This window comes from Leptidea sinapis, chromosome 5, assembly GCF_905404315.1.
Source record: "Leptidea sinapis chromosome 5, ilLepSina1.1, whole genome shotgun sequence".
Taxonomy (NCBI): Eukaryota; Metazoa; Arthropoda; class Insecta; order Lepidoptera; family Pieridae; genus Leptidea; species Leptidea sinapis.
In genome coordinates, this window is record NC_066269.1 from 6439757 (window position 1) to 6460028 (window position 20272).

Below are 20272 nucleotides of genomic sequence, written 5' to 3' on the forward strand. Positions count from 1 at the left end.
ACCAAAAACTAAACATAAAACAGGAAAAAATAAACGGGAATTAAGGTTTAAAATGCTGATTTTCTGTTTAAAATACCAAAATAATCGAAAATAAATATACACAGTATGCCTATGCAAAAATTTGAGGAATTCCCACAATTTCACTTTGAATCCATTATAACAAGTAGATTCAATTAAAAACTAAAATTCTCTATTTCAGATATTTAAATAAATTTTAAAAGCTTAAAACGTGACTAAACTTTGTCTTTCAGTGTGTGTCAATGTTTTCAGGGGGAAGGGTTTTAGAGAAACGAGGGCTCAAATAAATAATATTGTAATCTTTTTACCAAACTACCAATGTAGAAACTATAATACTCTTTCGAGTAAAAAGTTTTTCTCAAATCTGTACATAAATTCAGACTTCTAAGAAAGCAATATAAAAAAATTAAGCGAAATTTGCCATATCTACTTTAGTAGAGTCAGACACTAGACTTTTGTTATTATATATGTCGTTAAATAATTATTTCTCTTGTTACGAACCAATGAGTATTTTGTTCATAAGTATATTAAGTATATCATTACAGTCAATGACGCATTTTGACGTGAAATCCTCAGCCCATTCATGTGTCGATCTGAAGTAAATAGACGGCAAGAATTAGCTCAGTTCATTAACAAACGGAGCAAAGCGCACGTTTTGTATAAATCCAAGCAACACGCGAATCTGTCGTCTTTATATATAAAGAGTTCTTACGAAACAGTTAGCACATTCGGACTATACTCTGCCCAGGAACTCAGCCGTTGTCGCGACATCAAACACAAAATGAAATTCTCGATAATGGTAATTTTTGTGCTATCTGTACAGTGATAAGGATACAGTGTTAACATCTCTGTTGTTTAAAATAACTGTGACGACATAAGTGTTTTAAAGATTACTGTTAGACCTTCTAATATTACAAAATACCTCAAGACGGTTCTATGTCGTAAATGTTACTTGCATCTGGTGAAGTGTTTAATCATGCAATGTGTGAGAATGTCATTAGTTTCGAGCAATAGTGACCTTTAGTACGAATCACAGTTGGTACACAGCAAATCATATTTGTTTGATGACAAACAGCAACATAATATGATTAAATTAAAATAATAAAAACGCCACGAATTTGCGAGCGAATATTTCGAATGACTGGTTTTTCTATAAAATACAAAAAATGAGACGCCGCGCCCATAATAACGTATACTTTTTATTTTGTTCTCATAATACAACCTTTATGCATAAACAGGATGTAGTTCTAATATTTTAATTTTATTTTTCCAGATTTGTCTCAGCTTATACGCGATGGCTGAATGCAGTCCATCCATAGATAGTGGAGCGAGCTCTCAAATCCTACACATGGATACAGATAATATGCCTAACTCATACAATTTCCAGTAAGTAAAACTAAAATATACACTTACATACAGTTCAAGAGAAATACAACTATTTATAGAATCTAATGTCAGATAGCATTCACTTTGCAATTAAAATAAAGCAAAAATTTTGCATAATTTTATGAAAATTCGTAATAATAATTATATACAGATTTGCAAGTCCGAGTTTTATTGTGAGATAGAGCTACATTCCATTTGTTTTTTTTTTTCGAATAACTTTATGTTTATTCTTTATTCATAATTATCATTATAATATAGGAAGATAATTTGTAGAATAGAGCTATTTCTAGATGTTTTAATCATTAGATGTTCACTATTGTTTGTTCTAAAACACCAGAAGCATATGCTTCGTGTATTTATCTAGACTGGAGGAAATAAATTAACGCAAGCAATACGTCAATCTTGTTTATGTAAATCAAATAATAAAAAAACGGGTTGCACTCCGGGAGTGCCAGCAGAAGTAAAAACTTGAACATTAACGTTGTGCATTTTGGAATGGTAAGGGAATAATTTTGCACGGATTGCTTTATTTTTCAGTATAAAGTACTAGCATTTAAATGGTTAAATACAATATTAATTTATTGCACTATCGAATTTACATTACAATAAAAATTTTAACACTTCAAAACTATTACAATTATCTTACATTAAAAAGTTTATCTCTTAGAAAAATCAATTTTCATCCATAATTTCAACGACTGTCTTACGAATTTTCGATCAGGATACGTGTCCTGACGCGAGTTTAACATTTTATACCCATCCCAAGAAAAGTGCTCAGAAGAAGTTTTCACTTGAATCGCAAAAAAGGTTTATATGTATACATTACTATATTATATTACATATGCATCTTATACTTTCTCCACTTTTTAATCAGGAATCGGTATAACTTATATTTTTTCTTTCACCTCAAAACTTTAACTTAAATGTCCTTAGATACAGCCTTGTGTAATATAAATATAACAATGATAACATTAGTAACTACGAGTGATTAATGTATAGTAATGAAATACAACCATGAACTTAACCATGACCCGTATAAATAAAATGCTCGTAAGAATTTTTTAATTAATTACAATTTTCAACTAAATTAATATTTAGTTTAACAATAACATGTGTTATCCAAATGTACTGAGCTTTCTTGAGGGATAATATTGCTAAGAATCATCTTTGACCAATTCGACACGTGTTTAGCTTTACACGAGGCATCGTCAGGAGATGTTGACTCATCGAAATGTAAAATTTATAGTCAATAGTCAAATAAACTTTATTCAATTAGGCTTCAACATAACGCTGAAATATCGCTAAAAATATTTCTTTTAAATGACTGAATTTACCATATTATGTTCGTAAAAAGTTGAGCTCGTGAAAAGAACATACAAAAACTCAACGGTCACTCTTTTCAATTAAATAGAGTATTTTACAATGGCTGTAATATACATTACAAATAAGCATGCATATGCATCTAATTTATGAGTCGTGTTTAAATAATATTAATTATTTCATAAAAAGTAATAAATAATTAACTGTTTTAATATAAATTATCGTATATTGGATGCATCAACCTTTAGAGCTTGAACTCATTGTAAGGATGCTTCGTAAATATGATGGTCGTGATTACTGTCACAAACAGTAATTATATCCAACAAATACAATGATTTATTACATATAACGATATAAGAGAATAATTAGTTTATTTTATTGATACTTGCTGAAATTATTAAGAATTGCTTTTCCTTGGATATTATTTTCTAGAATAACGCAGTCTTTGTAAATCAAAATCAATCATAAATATCTTGATGAAACCAATTATTACTGCCCGAACATCGAAAATTTGTTACGTTTAAAAACAATCATATCCATAATACCTAGCCTTGCTCGGATTTTTAAGAATGTGCAAAACTTGAACAAAAAAAACTAATAGGCCATCTGGATTCGCACCGGGGTCTTCTGCTTTCCGGATCACCCAATGTCCCATCTGAGCTATTATAGTCCTGTATATAGTGGCGAAATTTATCTTTGAATTCTAATGTTATTGTAGCTGTTTCTCATTAAAATAAAACCTAGGTAGATCGATTTATCGCCCCCGAAATCCCCAGTAGACTAAATTTTATGAAAATCGTTGGAGCTGTTTCCGAGATTCAGATTGCATTAACTCGGTTTACAATTTAACCCGGTTCGATTCCCAGACGAGGCAAGTATTTTTTAGAAAATCTTTGAATGCAGAATTACTCGCTTTTAAAAATAACATAAAATCTTCTTTCAGTAAAATACCCTATCTACGATATTTAAGGTACTTTCCCTTCACGTCCCATAACTTTGGGACGCCCTGTATACATATATACAAGAATTGCTCGTTTAAAGATTATTATAATGTGCTAAGTCATCGGATATTCAACTAAAATGTTAACATCTCTCCGAATGTTTTGATATTAACATATTATTGTGTATTGTATCATACCTCTTATGTGACCTTGTTATGTCATTCAACTTTTGGATATAAACAAATTTTGTATTCTAATCACTTAACTAGTTCTAGCCATTACGAGATGTATCTATATCACATTGCTGTTAATATTTGTATGGCGTTTTTTATCATTTCTTAAAAGCTACATATGTTTAAAAAGTAATTTTAGATTATGCAAATACACAGGATGAAAATAAAGTAGAAATCTCGCTGATTATAATTATATAGATCTAGCCTTTACCCCCAACTTCGTCCGCGTTGAAAAGTTACTTTGGGCATTTTATTTTTTTATTTTTAGGATACTTTTCAAATATTACTCTTACTCTTTCCCTGTGAACTTTAAAATCCTATTTCATCCCCGTGTAGGTCAAAATTTCAAAATGTTGAAATGCCCGAAAAAATGTTGAAAAATTATTATTTATCAAGTGCCTAAATACAAAGTTTCATGCTTTTATCTTCGATAATGACGAATTTCCACACAAACTGCCATCCCCTATTTCAATCCCATCATTTATTTTTTTTCACTAAAAACCTATGTCCTTTTTCAAGCTCTAGTCTATCTCTGTTCTAAATTTTATCGAAATCGGTTCTCTGGTTTAGGCGTGAACGCGTAACAAACAAACTTACATTCACATTTATAATATTAGTAGGGATTATCACAATTCTGAAAATTTTATTATATTTACTGGATGCCTTTCAACAGTGCAAACATGTGTAGGTATAACAGTAGTAAATTTTGTTCTAGAATAAGAATGTAGGTATTATAAAGAACATTGTTATTTGCTCTTCAGAATATTCAGTGCTTTATCTTGCGAATCGCATTTTGACTGAAATGTTCGCTATGATATCACGGACCTAGTCATATAGAAAGTAATCTTATTTTATCTATTTTTTATATTGACACAAATTATTTTACCCCAAACTAGACATAGCCTGTACTATGGATGCAAGACAACGATCAGAATAAAGCGAACACCCTCAGGCTCTTTAATTATAAATGTTTATTGTACGATATCACATTGTTATCCATATTTTACATTAAAAAAAAAGCCCGCTGAGTTTCTTGCGCCCATTCTTCTCAGGTCTGAGGCAGTCTCTTTTGTATGGGTGGTAGTTTTTGACGTTCAGTTCGATTTTAAATCCTATTTTGAATAAAAATGTTTGAATTTCATATATTTAGTACAATATACTTATTTAAACATTCATAAATACATATAAAACATCCATGACTCGGATATAAAAATCCATATTTATCATATAAATGCTTGCACCTACCGGGATCCGAACGTGGGATCTATACTTCGCAGTAGGCAGGGTCACTAACCACTTTGCTAAGGGTTGTAAAATGTATATTTATACAAATTTTAATTCTGCACTTACAATATTATTAACCTTAATGCAATCATTAAATTTAATTGTCAGGTTTTTATTGCAATGAAATTGCATTTTAATTATTAATGATTATTAATCAATTTAAATATTAATGATTATTATTTATTATTTTTATTCATATCTTATAAAGTATGGATCTACTAAATCCCACTAGCCATAGGATATAATCAGCTTAGACAGTAGTATATAGTGAGTTAAGATTTTGGCTCAATTTCAACTCAGATTCCCTTTTTTTTATGAAAATACGAGACGAGACGAGCACTGCCTATTACAATCCAGTGCCGCTCAGGATACTTGAAAAGCCCAAACAATCTGTGCTTCACTACAATTGCGCTCGTCACCTTGAGACATAAGATGCTAAGTCGCATTTGCCCAGTAATTTCACTAGCTATGGTGCCCTTCTAACCAAAACAAAATAATGCTTACACATTCAAAGCAAAAATAGGCGCCGTTGTGGTACCCATAATCTAGCCGGCATCATCTGCAAAGGAGCCTCCCACTGGTTTTTTTAACATTCGTAACTGAAAACCATTAAAATAAAAAAAGAACCGTTAGGTTTAAATTAGCATTTAAAAATATTAGCAAAGTTTTATCGATATAGAAGAACAAGAGGATGTTAAGAATATATTATAAAATTATATTGTTTTATAATGAGATTCTTGCGTTTGGAATCATGAATTATTAATAAATATTATACTTTATTAAAATAACAAAAACATTTACAACATACTATTTATAAACAAATCAACTTAATACAAAGAGAACTCGTCTCTATTTATTCATAAAATATAATAAGTTTCAATTTTATATTTATTCTCCAAATAAAATTAACACTTTAAATTTAATGAAGGGATTGATTTAAAATTGAATAATTAAGATAATAAATGTCGATCGTTATTATATAAAAATACATATTCAAATTCCAATTCAACTATTTTTATTCAAAATAGGATATAAGATCACTTATTGAAAGTCAAAAACTACCACACATTCCAAAAGGTATGCCTCAGACCTGAGAAGAACGGGCGCAACTCAGCGGGCTCAATTTTTGTATAAATATGCTAACAATGTAAAATCGTACAATAAAATTTATTTTTTAATAGCCTGAGGCGGTCCATTCCTAATCTGTAATATCATTAAGAAAGTCATAATAGCCTTTATCACACAAACGTTTTTTTAACAATTCTTTTGAATTTCGTAATACATTCGTTTAGAACATTTACTGGGATCGTGTTGTAAAAGCTTATACACCGCCCACAAAGGCTTACTAATTCGATTTATCCGAGTAGTAGGCATTGTAAGCTTATGTCTGTTTCTAGGTGTTTATAGGTGTTAACATTATGGTTATGACAGTTTCTAGCAAATTCACTTATGTGTCTCTGTACATACAATACATTATCAAGAATATATTGAGAGGCAAGAGTCAATGTTTATTTCTATATAATTTGCTCTCAATGATTCTATAGGACCTAGGATATAAATAGCGCGAATAGCCCTCTTCTGCAACACTAAATATGGTATATATAGCGTCATCATTGCCCCATAACAATATAATATAGGACACTATACTTTGAAGAACATAAAAGTTTAATTTAAATAAAAAAATTAAGTTTTTTTTTTATGAAAAAAAGGTTCAAGACGATCAGGACGTTCAGCTGATGTTAATTGTTACGCATTGCCTGTTACAATGCACTGCCGCTCAGAATTCTTGAAAAACCCCAAAAATTCTGAGCGGCATTACAACTGCGCTCATCTCCTTGAGACATAAGATGTTAAGTCTCATTTGCCCAGTAATTTCACTAGTTACGGTGCCCTTCAGACTGAAACACAGTAATGCTTACAGAATACTGCTTCACGGCAGAAATAGGCGCCATATCTGCCACGTACTTGATAATCAGACTCTTGTTTGGCATTGTTTGAAAAATGTTATGAATTTTCATAGCCGATATCCTGTAGTGACTTTTTCCCAAAGACTAGTGCGTGCTCATTCGTTTACTACTACATTATCATCGTTTTAAGGCGATAAAAGCAAAAATAAATAATAGTCAGAAAAAAAATATTATTTTAATACTTAATCACACCTTTCGTAGTTTATTCTTATTAAAAACTAGCTGAACATGCAAACGTTGTTTTGCTATATAAATTATTTTTAGAGTTACACCGTTTCTTGGTCATTACAACATTACTTTATTTTTCTAAACCAAAAGTTTTTTTCTAAAACAAACGTAGCGTAAGTTACTACTTGTTACATCAGCTACCTGCCAATCAAAGTCCCGTCAAAATAGGTCCAGCCATTTCAGAGATTGGCCGGATTAAAAAGACAGTCAAAAATTAAAAAAAAATATATTTTGGTGTATGTACCGTATATATATTCATATATATATATATATATATATATATATAGTAAAAAATGGTTATTTCAATATTACTAACAGACACTCCAATTTTTATAGATTAATTTCTACTTTTAAGTTTGGCTTAGTTTAAAAGCGTGTTTCAACTCAGATTATTATAGAACTTCTATTATTTTATCTTTCAATTAATGTGACCAGGCGAAGTTGTGATGGATTAGTTTATTTATAAGAACTTAATTGATCACTTGAATATGTGCTCTGTGACATCCGGTTCGAATTATGATCATCTAATTGCAAAATAAATGCTTGACGCTATAGAATGCTTTTGTCACCGTTGCCTTGAACCTGTTCACATCCTAATAATACACTTATAAATTATAATCCTATTACTTTTTATGCTATTCTATTCCTATTTAATAATTCTAAGAAGTTCGCACGAATTTAAACAACGCTAGCGAACTATTTTGTGTATTTATATTAAAATGTTAAATTGGAGCGATGTATTACTGTACTTTTATAACTATAGCAAAATTTGTTATCCAATTTAAATTCGTTAGTTTTAGTATTCTTTAATTTAATTGTTCAAATTAATATTGCAATTTGGAAAATACCAATTTTAACTAATGTTTGTTCTTTAAAACGGTTACATTCGTTAAAAACTACACATTAAATAAATGTCGAAGAAATAAATTATTTTAATTGTAAGGTTGTCGTACCAAATTAATGAATGGACTTGTATAACGTTAACGTGATTAAAAAGGAAAGTTTCGTCCCCAATATGGTACGTAATTACCGTCGATAAAGCTTGAAGATATTATCTACCTCTTTGGGTCTATAGCTATTCTAAATTGTGGCTATTTATGTGGATTAATATTATATAAAGAGATAAAATTTATACACTGGAATATGGATTATTCTTGTGTATACATTTTAACTCCCTTCACCCTATCCCCAACAAAGTGGTCCTTCGAGCCGGATAAGTAAATATAGAATTATTGGAATTAAATTATATGTTTTGCTTTAGAATATAATGTTTCCTCTATCCACCTTATTTGGAAAAGCATACAAACTTAGAAAATCCTTAATACTACTCGTATAAAAATTTTTTCAAGCAGTCCTTTAAAGAGTCTAGGTATATTCTATCTGCAAATCTTAAAACAAATCGTTGGCGGTCTATGGGCCACCTATTGTTGACAATTGCTTACTCATTATATTATATTGAATTTGTTTTAAATATTAATGCAATGAATATCTTATTACGTGATTAATACTTAGTACGCATAAATACTTAGTCAGATATGATGTCATAGTGCATATTTATGGCAGAAATCTGGTTTTGTTGGACCACGAAACTTTAACGATAGGTTTAGTATTTTAATAGACAGTCGTAAATCACATACTAAACTACTAAAATACTAAAGCATCGCAGCTATTAACTATTTCCTTACAAAGATGTATTTAAAACGTATTTCTAAAATATACGTGAAGAACAAGATAAAGCTTTGGATTACTTGGCTCATTGCGATACGGAGGCGTGTGATATTTGGCAAAGTGAAATTTTATTTTATTATGACTTACATATTAATAATTTATTTAAACTTATTGCTGTTAGGCAACGAATAAAAACAGGCCAGGTTTATTACTTTAGTGTGCAAGACAAGCTACATCTTAAACTCGCGATATGTATATCATATTCTTTTTGTGTGCGTGCGTGCCACTATTTATTTCGACGTGTTAACAGCTGTCACAGTTTCCTTTCAATATTTACTTACGAAAAATATGAAATCAACACAGTGTTTGATAAACCTTTGAATTAAGTACAGGTTGCTTTTTTCCCTATCCGATTTGACTTAGGAACCTTCAAAAATAGAGCATACGCCCATCTTAAAGGATGGCAACGCATCTCTTGAATCGAGGTGTTACGAATGCCCATGGGAGGTTGCCTCACTAGTTCCCCATAACGTAAATATCTTTCGGGTTTGCCCCCTCTCTAATATCAATAAAATAGAGTGGAAAAAATATGGAAAAAAATTATATTCAGAAATCTCTTTCTATAATAAGTTGCAGATATTATAATAAAATAATAATCAGTGTCAAATCACATTTAAAGCTGAAGAAAAGGCGTGACGGGTTAAGACAGACCGAACAGATTTCTTGCAAAAAAATTGGTAAATTCTTTAAATCTCATAATTGTATTTAATTGATATAAGCGAAACTTAAATAACCTTATTGCACACAGCAATCGTCATTGAGTGAAGTAATCCTGTTTAAAACGGTGATACTTAAAATGTTTGCCCATAAAACTTTAGTGAATCCTTGACTTATAACAATGGTTGTATAAAAAGTAGAACAGACACCATTCCACGTAAGAAACAAAAACTTGATATTTCTATATTGGACGTTTTCGCAATTGACGATAATTGTAAAGACAGGCAGGCGGTTTTAAAAATCAGGTTGGACGACGATATCGGACACTCATATCGGTATGTGTTGCGTCAACTAAAGCTTACATTGCTTTTGTCTAATATTTTACTAACTTCCCGCTTGAAAATTTTCATGGTTTTACCCCGTTGTAACGCAGTTGTCGACGTTGCATGGTCCTAGGAATCTTCCCTGACTATTTTCGCGATGGTGTCCGTACGTCTGTGTGTATGTATGTGTGTGTGTGTGTCTGTGTGTGTTTGTGTGTGTGTGTGTGTGTTTGTGTGTGTGTAAACCTCTTATAACTTCTGAACGGCTCGATTTCATTGCGGTTGGCACCATTCAAAACGGCTTGACCAAACTTAGATTTTGAATACAATTCGGACCTGAATCTGATCCAAATACCAGTAGATTTTGAGAAACATCAAAACAACTACGAAACAAAATTTACTAAATGTTTTTTTTTAATAGTTTTTAAACGGCTTTACCGATCGACTGAAAACTGCATGAAAATCGGTTTATTCATTTTAAAGTACTTGCGGTTATAAATTTATAAAAAAAACTAAGTTTAATAAAACCGACTTCAAAAACTGAAAAATAACGAAAAATTAAATTAATAAGCGGTGTATTAAATTAAATTTTTAGTTATTTGATACTTTTCAGTTTTTGAAGTCGGTTTTTTTAAGCGTAGTTTTTTTATTGTTTGCATAAAAAATGTTCATAATATGAAAACTACTGCACCAAATTATGTTAAATTTTTTATGGGACCAAATGGCATAGCAATGGCAAGAATTACGAAAATCTCAGAGTAATCGGTGTATATATATATACATACATAAAAAAATACCGATCGAATTGAGAACCTCCTCCTTCTTGAAGTCGGCTTAAAATAGACTTTTATCAGACTTTTGAGTTCGAACAGCTCAAAATAACACATAATATAATATCGTCATAAAATTTGAAGCGTTTAGGTATGGAATTAGCGGGAAGAGAAGGGAAGGCAGGGATGGCCTTTAGGGTCAACCGTTTCCCTAATTTTTATTATATTTCAAAATTTTGCGAAAAATCCCCGGTTTGTATCATCTACCGATATTGGCTTAACAGCTATGTCGTTGACGATTTTCGTGATGATTCATGCAATGTGAAATCATTCGTAGGAAGTTTTTAAACCTTTATTATCGTGGTAGTTTAACATACTATTTATGTACCTATATTATTATGACGGGTACGATATATATTATATTAGTTTGTAGCCGATATTTCAACCAATTTCATGAATCGTCACGGCGAAACTCTTGACACATTGACACTTGACACTAATAGTACATCAGTCGAAACGAAACAAGTCCTAATAACTACTATGTTGAACTTCCGCGATGATAAAAGTTTAAAAACTTCATATGAATGGTCGTCGTCGAATAGTCATCATAATTACTATGAAATTATCAGTCCCCGATGTCGTATCGTTACCGTTATCGTCCAATGTAAAATGCCCATTGAGTTACATCTTGTTGAAAATCTTTTTGCATCTTCAACACCCTTTTACAGCGCCGTTATATTGCATATGTCCCAATTTTATTGAAGACTAATGTAGTCCAGTGAATTTGTGGATTTTTAGGTTTCCGTAGCCAAATGGTAAAACACGGACCCTTATAGATTCGTCGTGTCTGTTTGTCTGTCCGTGTATGTTACTCTGGAATCGAACCCGCGATCGCTCACGTTCTATGCGAGCGCTCTTCCACTGCGCCAACTGTTCGAGTGAATTATCATTGATAAGTCTTATATATCTTGTTCAACTTCAGTACAGTTGGTCACCTGCCCGTGCTCTAGCAGGTGACCAACGAAAAAAACCTTAGTAAATACTAGATTGCTCCAGGAAGTCAGCGAACACCCCAGGAGTGTTCTGAACTTCTGCAAGGAGCTGAGGTGGTTGGATTGACTGGACTGCACTTAAAATGGACCCAACTTAGCGATATAATTGAGAATTTAGTGACTGAAACAGCTGCCCCTTTACCAATACCAACAGCAAACATGGGCACGAGAGGCACTAGGGACGAATGGGTCGGCATTACTATCACCATAATTATTAGGATACTAAGATCTTAAGTTCAATTGCGCATAAAATATAAGCGAAGATATTTTAAAATATAATAAATAAATAAAACGTGAAATAAATACTGCCTCAGAATTAGACCTGAATTCAAATCACGATGAAAATCACGCGCAGCATTTATATGATTTGCTTATAATACGGAAGGTATAAGCCAAGTAGGTTATATTATCAATAGCCTTTGTATTCACGCCACACGAAGAATAACTTTGTTTCCAAACAGTAATTGAAATTCGAAACCGACCTGTCCGTGGTAACTTTTTCTTCTGACTCATACTTTCCTTTCAAGGACGCTGGTCCGAAGTCGAATAACTTAACGATAATTTTTAAAAATAAAGTACACTTTCTAAAAAAAGGACTTTCGTAAATTACCTTTTCTTTATGTCGAACCTTACGACTTTCAATTATTAATGAGCTGATTGCGTTATCGGTGACATTTACACGGTGCCTCGTTGGAATTATTTTTTCAATTTATCTTGCTATTATAATATTTTATGTTACGTAAGCTAAGGAAAACGTAATTATACGGTTGCGAAACTGAAGTGGCAGTGGATAGGGCACATAGCTGCAGCACGGGAGAATGGCTGTTGGGGCAGTAAAGTCCTGGTATGGTGACCACGTACCGGAAGACGTAGTGTTGGTAGCCCCCCACAAGATGGACCGACGATCTGGTCAAGATCGCCGAAATAGGTTGGATAAGGGCAGCGCACGAGTGATCGTCATGGCGATCTTTGGGGGAGGTCTTTGCTTAGCTGTGAACATCTTTATTCTATTGTACTCTATTTGCTGATGACATTTCTGTTTTGATCCCTTGCTCTAATATAAAACAATTAGAAGAAAACTTTAATAACAGAATAACTTCAAACAAATAATATATAATATTAATAAAAAAATTAATCCCTCTGTAAGCCATACCCAAAAAAAATGATTTTCAAAAAGGCTGAGTCTATTGATACGGGTACTGGACAAATAATTTATTATTATTCGTACAGAAGTCGGACGAATAATTTTATTTTAGGCTGTTGCTATTCGTCCGGCAACTGGAAGGACGAATTTAATTAGTCGTCCGATTATCGGATTAGAGAGAAAAAATACATCATTGAATTATATTTGGGTTAAAACTTAGTATCCCGTAGCACGAATTATGAGGTAATAAATATTTAAATCGATAGAGTTTTAGTCCACGATTATAATGCTACCACTCTAATTTCAAGGTAATGCACCGTTTCAGAGAAAAAAGCATTATAACCTAACCACAAATTATGACATTTTTAAGGGTTGGACATTTTTATGGTGAGGAAAGAAAGGGAAACGCCTAGAATTCGTTTCTGGCACTCGCCGGCCGCTACCGCGGCCCGCTACGCTCGGCTCGTGCGTTGTTTTAACTGTTCTAACATAACTTAACCTAGCCAATTTTTATAAATCATCGTGATAGAGATTTGCTCCACGTTTATAGTGCTACTAATCTTATTACAATACACAATTTTCAAGAAAATAACGAAAAAAAATTACAACCTCTGAAAAGGTAAACACGTAAATAAAACACAGATCATACATTTGAATAGGTAATTAAAAAATCAGATGTCTAAAAAAACTTATCATGTTATGATAAGTTTTTTAATACATATAAAAGTAATCATAAAATTAAAAAAAAAAAACACTTTCCGACTGAGCTAGGTCATGAAATAAGTAAATAAAAATTCACAGAAATGTTGAAAAAGTTTTACGTTTTAATTTAAAAAAAATGAATAAATGTACGAATAAATATAATTTATTCGTCCAGTTCCCGTACAAATAGTCACTTCGTTTCAAAAACAATATAATTCCAAAAATTCATAAATTGAAACAGCTAACTAAGCTACACTCTGACTTGCAATAAAGTTTTATTGTTTAATTTAATTTAAATAATTTTCGAAACAAAAATAACACTTCCTCAGTTCGAGCGCCAGAAGCGTTTTATCTGGATGTGTCAGAAGTGGGGGGAAGCAATAAAATTTGCCTAAAGTTATTCTTGTTATAAATTTTGATTAACAAGCCAACAACATGAACATCTCTGAGTCTGGTATATTCCAATACTTGAATGTTTATGATGAAAATACACATGAGTAAACACTGGACCGTAAATCAACATTATGTAAATAGCTAATGCATTAAAATATTCATAATTATGCTGCATAAGAAAACGCCAATAGAGCTATGTTAAGGTATTTATATTTGTTTTACAATCGGAGAAGATAACGCGAGGTCATAGCGTCGAATCAAATCAAAAATATTTGATTTCACAATTAAATCACATTACACTTGAAATATGTCATTTAACATACAGCTCTTTAGGAAAGCAGATTTCCTTAGAACGAGCGAGAAAATCTAAGGCTGTTCTTTTCAAAACAGATTAGATATTACAATTTAGTATTTGCAATACAATTTACAAATCATATTAATTACAACAGACTATGCAAAGTGATGCAACAAATATACTCAAACGTCAAATACTAAATGCCTTACACGAGTAAGTAAAAAAAAGTCATCTATCTCCAGTTGTGACTTACTTGAGATAAAAATCGTAACTATCGTTGACTTTTCTGTCGCAATAAACTTATCGACGGTAACTCACCTTATCCGTACATGCTGTCTGTCAATGGTAGGACGTATAGCTGACCAGGGAGGGAAGTTTGTATGGAAATTGCAATTCACGCGTCCCAATATAAGGCGATTAGAATGACTTATCGGGTATATTGGGACAGCTTCAGATTATTGACAGTAGAAGGTAGTAATTTATATCTATCTGTAGATAGTGTATTGGGCACTGCCGGAAGATCGCTAACCCGGTATTTAACTCGTCTATGTCAGGAAAAAATAAAGAGTACCTTTAAGTAGAAAAAATGTGAAGCCTTGCTCTTTTTAACTGCAAAGTTTGGCAAAAATTTTTTAGCCGAGGTTAATTTTTGTCAAGCAAAAACAACCTATGTTACTCAGTGATAATATTCAACTGTAAAATAGAATTTTTTAAATCAGCCAAATATTTATTTAATCATAACATAAATACCAGGTATACAAATCTTTCTTCATTATATATAAAGGTATTTATATCCCATCCTGACTTCTTCTGGCTTGAATTGGATGTATTTTTTATGAATAGGACCAAACGTGGGCATTGTCGGCCATTTTATAACTAACGAATAGTTAGCGCTATACAGGGTGTCCCAAAGTTATGCGACATGAAGGGAAAGTACCTTAAATATCGAAGACAGGCTATTTTACTGAAAGAAGACTTTATGTTATTTTTAAAAGTTAGTACTTCTGCATTCAAAGATTTTCTTAAAATTACTTGCCTCGTCTAGGAATCGAACCGACTGAAATGTAAAAAAAAACACCCCTACTTTTATAATGCCAATCGAAAGAATGGCCAAAAACTAATAACTCTTCCTAAGTAACATAGTATTTTAAAAGAAAGGAACAACGTGAAATGAATGTTTTTATACTTGGATTGGTACGAATGGACCGATTAGATGGCCGGCCAGATCCCCGGACCTTACACCATTAAATTTCTTCTTTTGGGGATACGTGAAAGATATGCTATACAAAAAACGATACGAGAACGTGGGCGAGTTACAATCAGAATTATGCCATATCATATCGAAATTAAAAGATTTAATTAAAAGATTGGCGATTTGCGTAAGACGAGAGGGATCACATTTTGAGCATTTAATTAATTAATTTACAAAAAATACCCACTTAATTGACTACTTTCTTTTAAAATACTATGTTACTTAAGAAGAGTTATTAGTTTTTGCCATTCTTTCGATTGGCATCATAAGAGTAGTGGTAGAATTACTAACTTTTAAAAATAACATAAAGTCTTCTTTCAGTAAAATAGCCTATCTTCGATATTTAAGGTATTTTCCCTTCATGTCCCATAACTTTAGGACACCCTGTATACTTCTGCAATACCAAAAGAACTATGATCATAGGACCGCTAGATAAACTGACTGAAGCATAGACTAAGAATTTGTATTTGACAATGTGTATATTACCTAGTTTAATATTGAAAATACTAAGGAGGTTATTCCAAGCATGGCAAACTGTTTACGACTTGTGAATCAAAATCTGTTACAGTAATAATAGAATCGCTTTCCATCTTGCTGTCTCCGTTAGAGATCTTTTCCCTCTTGCACGCTTTGTTTTGCTATACGAAGTTTATAGTAAGTCTATGGACTGAATATGTTTATGTAATACTGAGTTGAAAACACTGCAAAAACATTTTAGTCGTCCCAGGCAGAAGGAACCCGCATAGAAGTTTTCGATTAAAAACTCTTTAGGGACTTAAATGATACTTCTTATCGGTTTTAAACCTTTGCAATCTTTTTAACCGACTTCAAAAAAGGATGTTCCCAATTCGTCGGTATGTTATTTTTTTATTATTGCAAAGGTTATATTTCAAAACAAATTTGGTGAGAGTTTGGTTAGATTCTGATTATGGGATCCATGGCAAAGTAACGGAACTTTTCAGTTTTTGGAGTTGGTTGTTTTTTTTTGTTAATTTTTTGTACCTATTGTTAAAGTGAAAGGAATTACTTAATCACTGTCCTTGGTATCATTGGTATCACCATCATCAACATTATCAACGCTTAACCTTCTAAACACAAACATTTGGCCCTTAACAATTTTTTGTATCATTAATTTATTTCATTTTTTTATGAAAATAAGGGACAAGACGAACGTTCAGCTGATGGTAATTGATACGACCTGACCATTACAATGCAGTGCCGCTCTGGATTCTTGAAACACCCAAAATTTCTGATCGCCACCTCAATTGCGCTTGTCACCTTGAGACATAGGATGTTAAGTATCCTTTGCCCAGTAATTTTACAAGCAACGGCACCCTTTAGACTGAAACACAATAATATTTACACATTACTGCTTCATGGCAGAAATACCGTTGTGGTACCCATAATCTAGCCGGCATCCTGTGCAAAGGATGAAGAAGACTTTTTTATGCAAGAATTATTTCGTTAATTTTAAAATATCGTCATTCACAGTCATATTAATACTAATTTACAATCATAAGATTTTGAAACCTGGTAAAACCTATGCCCATTTAAAGAAATCCGGGTACATAACAAAGTGTTAATTCAATTAAGGAGTCTGGGTTATGTACAGATTTTCAGTAGCATTGATGTTAGTTTCATAAAAATACATGACAGTTTTATTATAATATTAACAGTTAAAGCCATAGAGTCGCCATATCACCATTTGAATAAAATTTAATCACTTGATTTTCTGAACCTAGTTTAGGTTTCGTGTAAGATATTCATCAAAACGACATTAATAATACGAAATACAACTCTTATCTCTATACCTTTTTAAATACATATATATATATACCCATGAAGTCATTAATTATATATTATAAAGTTATGTTTATGTATTAACTATTCTAGTCGCTCTGCATATTCGCGATTTATCTCGAACCGACATTACCCGAACCAACGTTATGTAGCAATCAAATACTTGAGAAAAACGATGGAGTTGCTTTTCAAGCATTTTAATTTTCCATCATGACATTTAATTAGAAATAATTCTTTGCTTAAAAAAATCCTCAATAATTAATAAAGAGTTACATTATAGTAGCCACAATTTTAAATTCTTTTTTTGCATGAACCCTATTGAATTGATTCATATCATAATATAAAATAAGCAAAATAAAAGTTACTAAATATGGTACAAAGTGGGGAATGGTATTGTTCAACCTTTTGCAGTTAAAAGATTAAAAGTTTTCTTAACAATTAATGAGTGAACAAATTTTTTATTAAAGATCATACTATGAAAAATTATTCGTTACTTCTAGTTAAACCTTTGTAATATCACTTATATTTTATCAACGTGATTAAAAAATAGAATGACATTTACAAAACATGTACATAAAAAAACCTTTCAATATAAGTAATGTCTTAAATGCTTTCAATAAAATCCTTATCACCCAACTATCAAGCTAAATGTGTCCAACAATTTGCATAATATGATATTTTAAGGTACATTATTCTATAAAATTATTTTTATAGTCTTCATTCTCTATAAATTTTTACATAATTAATACATTCCTGCTGTGAATATGTTCTTATAACTTATAAAATTATCTCTTACTAAATTTAATTTTCCATTATTTGTACATATATTATGGTTATTTTTTATATACAAACAAAATTTAATAACTGTTTTGTTAAATGATTCGAGCTTGCTTTAAATAAATTGGTATTCGGTTGATTTTAATGGATACACAATTATATCCTGCGTTTGGTATTGGTAATCTTCTGTATAAAAGAATAATAATTACTTTATTTTAATTTCAACTTATAAAATTATAATTTCTGAAGAATCCTTAGGTAAAACGTAATGTCAACCGACCTCGAAAAAAGGAGATAATTTTGACATTTATAAGCGTCATAATATTATGTAGATGTCAATGTATAAAGCTAGATCATTCATACTTCTTGATAGACTGACAGTTGTGAGAACGTCAAAAATTTAGAGGTTGACAGTTTACATCTATTTTGAACAACGCTCGTGCTCTGAAAAGATCACGAAACGTCTGGCTAGTTAAAATTGTAATAATATATCTAATATAGAACACAGTTAGACTCAAACGCGTATTAATCCTTTAAAAAGCGTTTTATTAAAATATAATATAATATTGACACACTCATACACAAATTATCTTGCCCCAAACTAGGCATAGCCTGTACTATGGGTACAAGACAACGATATATTTAAAACAATATACTTACTTAAACATACATAAATACAAATAAACATCCATGACTCGGAAAGAAACATTCATTATTCATACAAATGCACCTACCGGGATACGAACCCGGGACCTCTAGCTCAGAAGGCAGTGTGACTTACCAATGTGTATCACTTGCGTTTATCAAAGAAAATACGATTAACTTGTTCTAATTATATATATTGTACAATTCCAGTTACGACGCCAACGATGGATCTTCAAGAACAGAACATGGAGCAATACTGAACGCTGGAACAAAAGATGCAGCTCTTGACGTTTTGGGTTCCGTACGGTGGTATGACGACAAAGGGCATCTCTACGAAATGACATACAAAGCTGGTAAAAGAGGATACCGAACCGTTATAAAGAAATTATCATAGAAAAAATTGACCTGAAGATTGCGATTTGAGAAGACTGGGAATGATACTGCTAATTATTTTAATGTGTCCTATAGTTTTATTTATTAAATTATTGTTGTTTGATTTGTAATTAAACATTTAGTCGATATAATATAAACTGTTTCTTATCTTTAATGCGATCTAGTGTAACTGTTTATGAACTGTATTATAATTAGATATAATAATTTTGTTTCCTTTATTATTAAATTATGTTAAACCAGGAAATAAAGAAAGAATAAAATCATACAATATGCAGTGCGACTAGTCAGGCAGTGACGCTACTGGAGTGCGTGACTTTTATTCTTATGGAAAACTAATGTACGTGTCACCTGATGTTAAGTAATCACTGCCGCCCACATTCTCTTTCAATAAGAGAGGAATCACAGGAGCGACGTTTTAGAAAAAATCAGAAAAGGAAGCTCAGTCTACAGCTTTGTTGTACGTGGAAGATATTTCCTTGAAAACGCGTTGCGTTCCGCCACATATCCAGATGGTGGGGAAGATATCATAATTTGTGGCGTGTAGTGCAGGTTAAGGGTGGAATTTCGACAGTTCGAACTGCTCTGCGTTGCACGCTGTCCAATGGTTCGAGCCGATATTGGGGTGCGACACACCAGAAATGATCAATACTCCATGTGGCCACGGGTACACTTTGTAAAGCGCGAAGTAACTAAAAGCTTGCCTTTCAGATGAGCACGGAAATGGCAATCGCTCGAGATTTTGAGAGCCAGTATTCCGATAGTAGGCGAGGCTTTAGGAAAAGTATTGTCGATGAATGGTGAAACGACAAATTAGGTTTTTATGCATATTTATAAATGGTTCACCCCATTGTGCGACCTTCTCAAGACTCGATAGTCTCTCTACTCAAGTGGTAACGCACGGGAAGCCTACATGGTGGAAATTTTGTCAGTAGCGCCTTATGTCATAAACGATCAAAGGCCTTTA

General features: G+C 32.0%; 1 long non-coding RNA gene across 1 annotated transcript; it reads left to right on the forward strand.

Annotated features, from left to right (window-relative positions):
• Positions 1-648: 648 nt before the first annotated feature.
• Positions 649-19275, forward strand: LOC126964603 (uncharacterized). The gene is made up of 3 exons (XR_007729395.1): positions 649-817; positions 1292-1404; positions 19126-19275. It is a non-coding gene; the product is annotated as an uncharacterized LOC126964603 (long non-coding RNA).
• Positions 19276-20272: the final 997 nt, after the last annotated feature.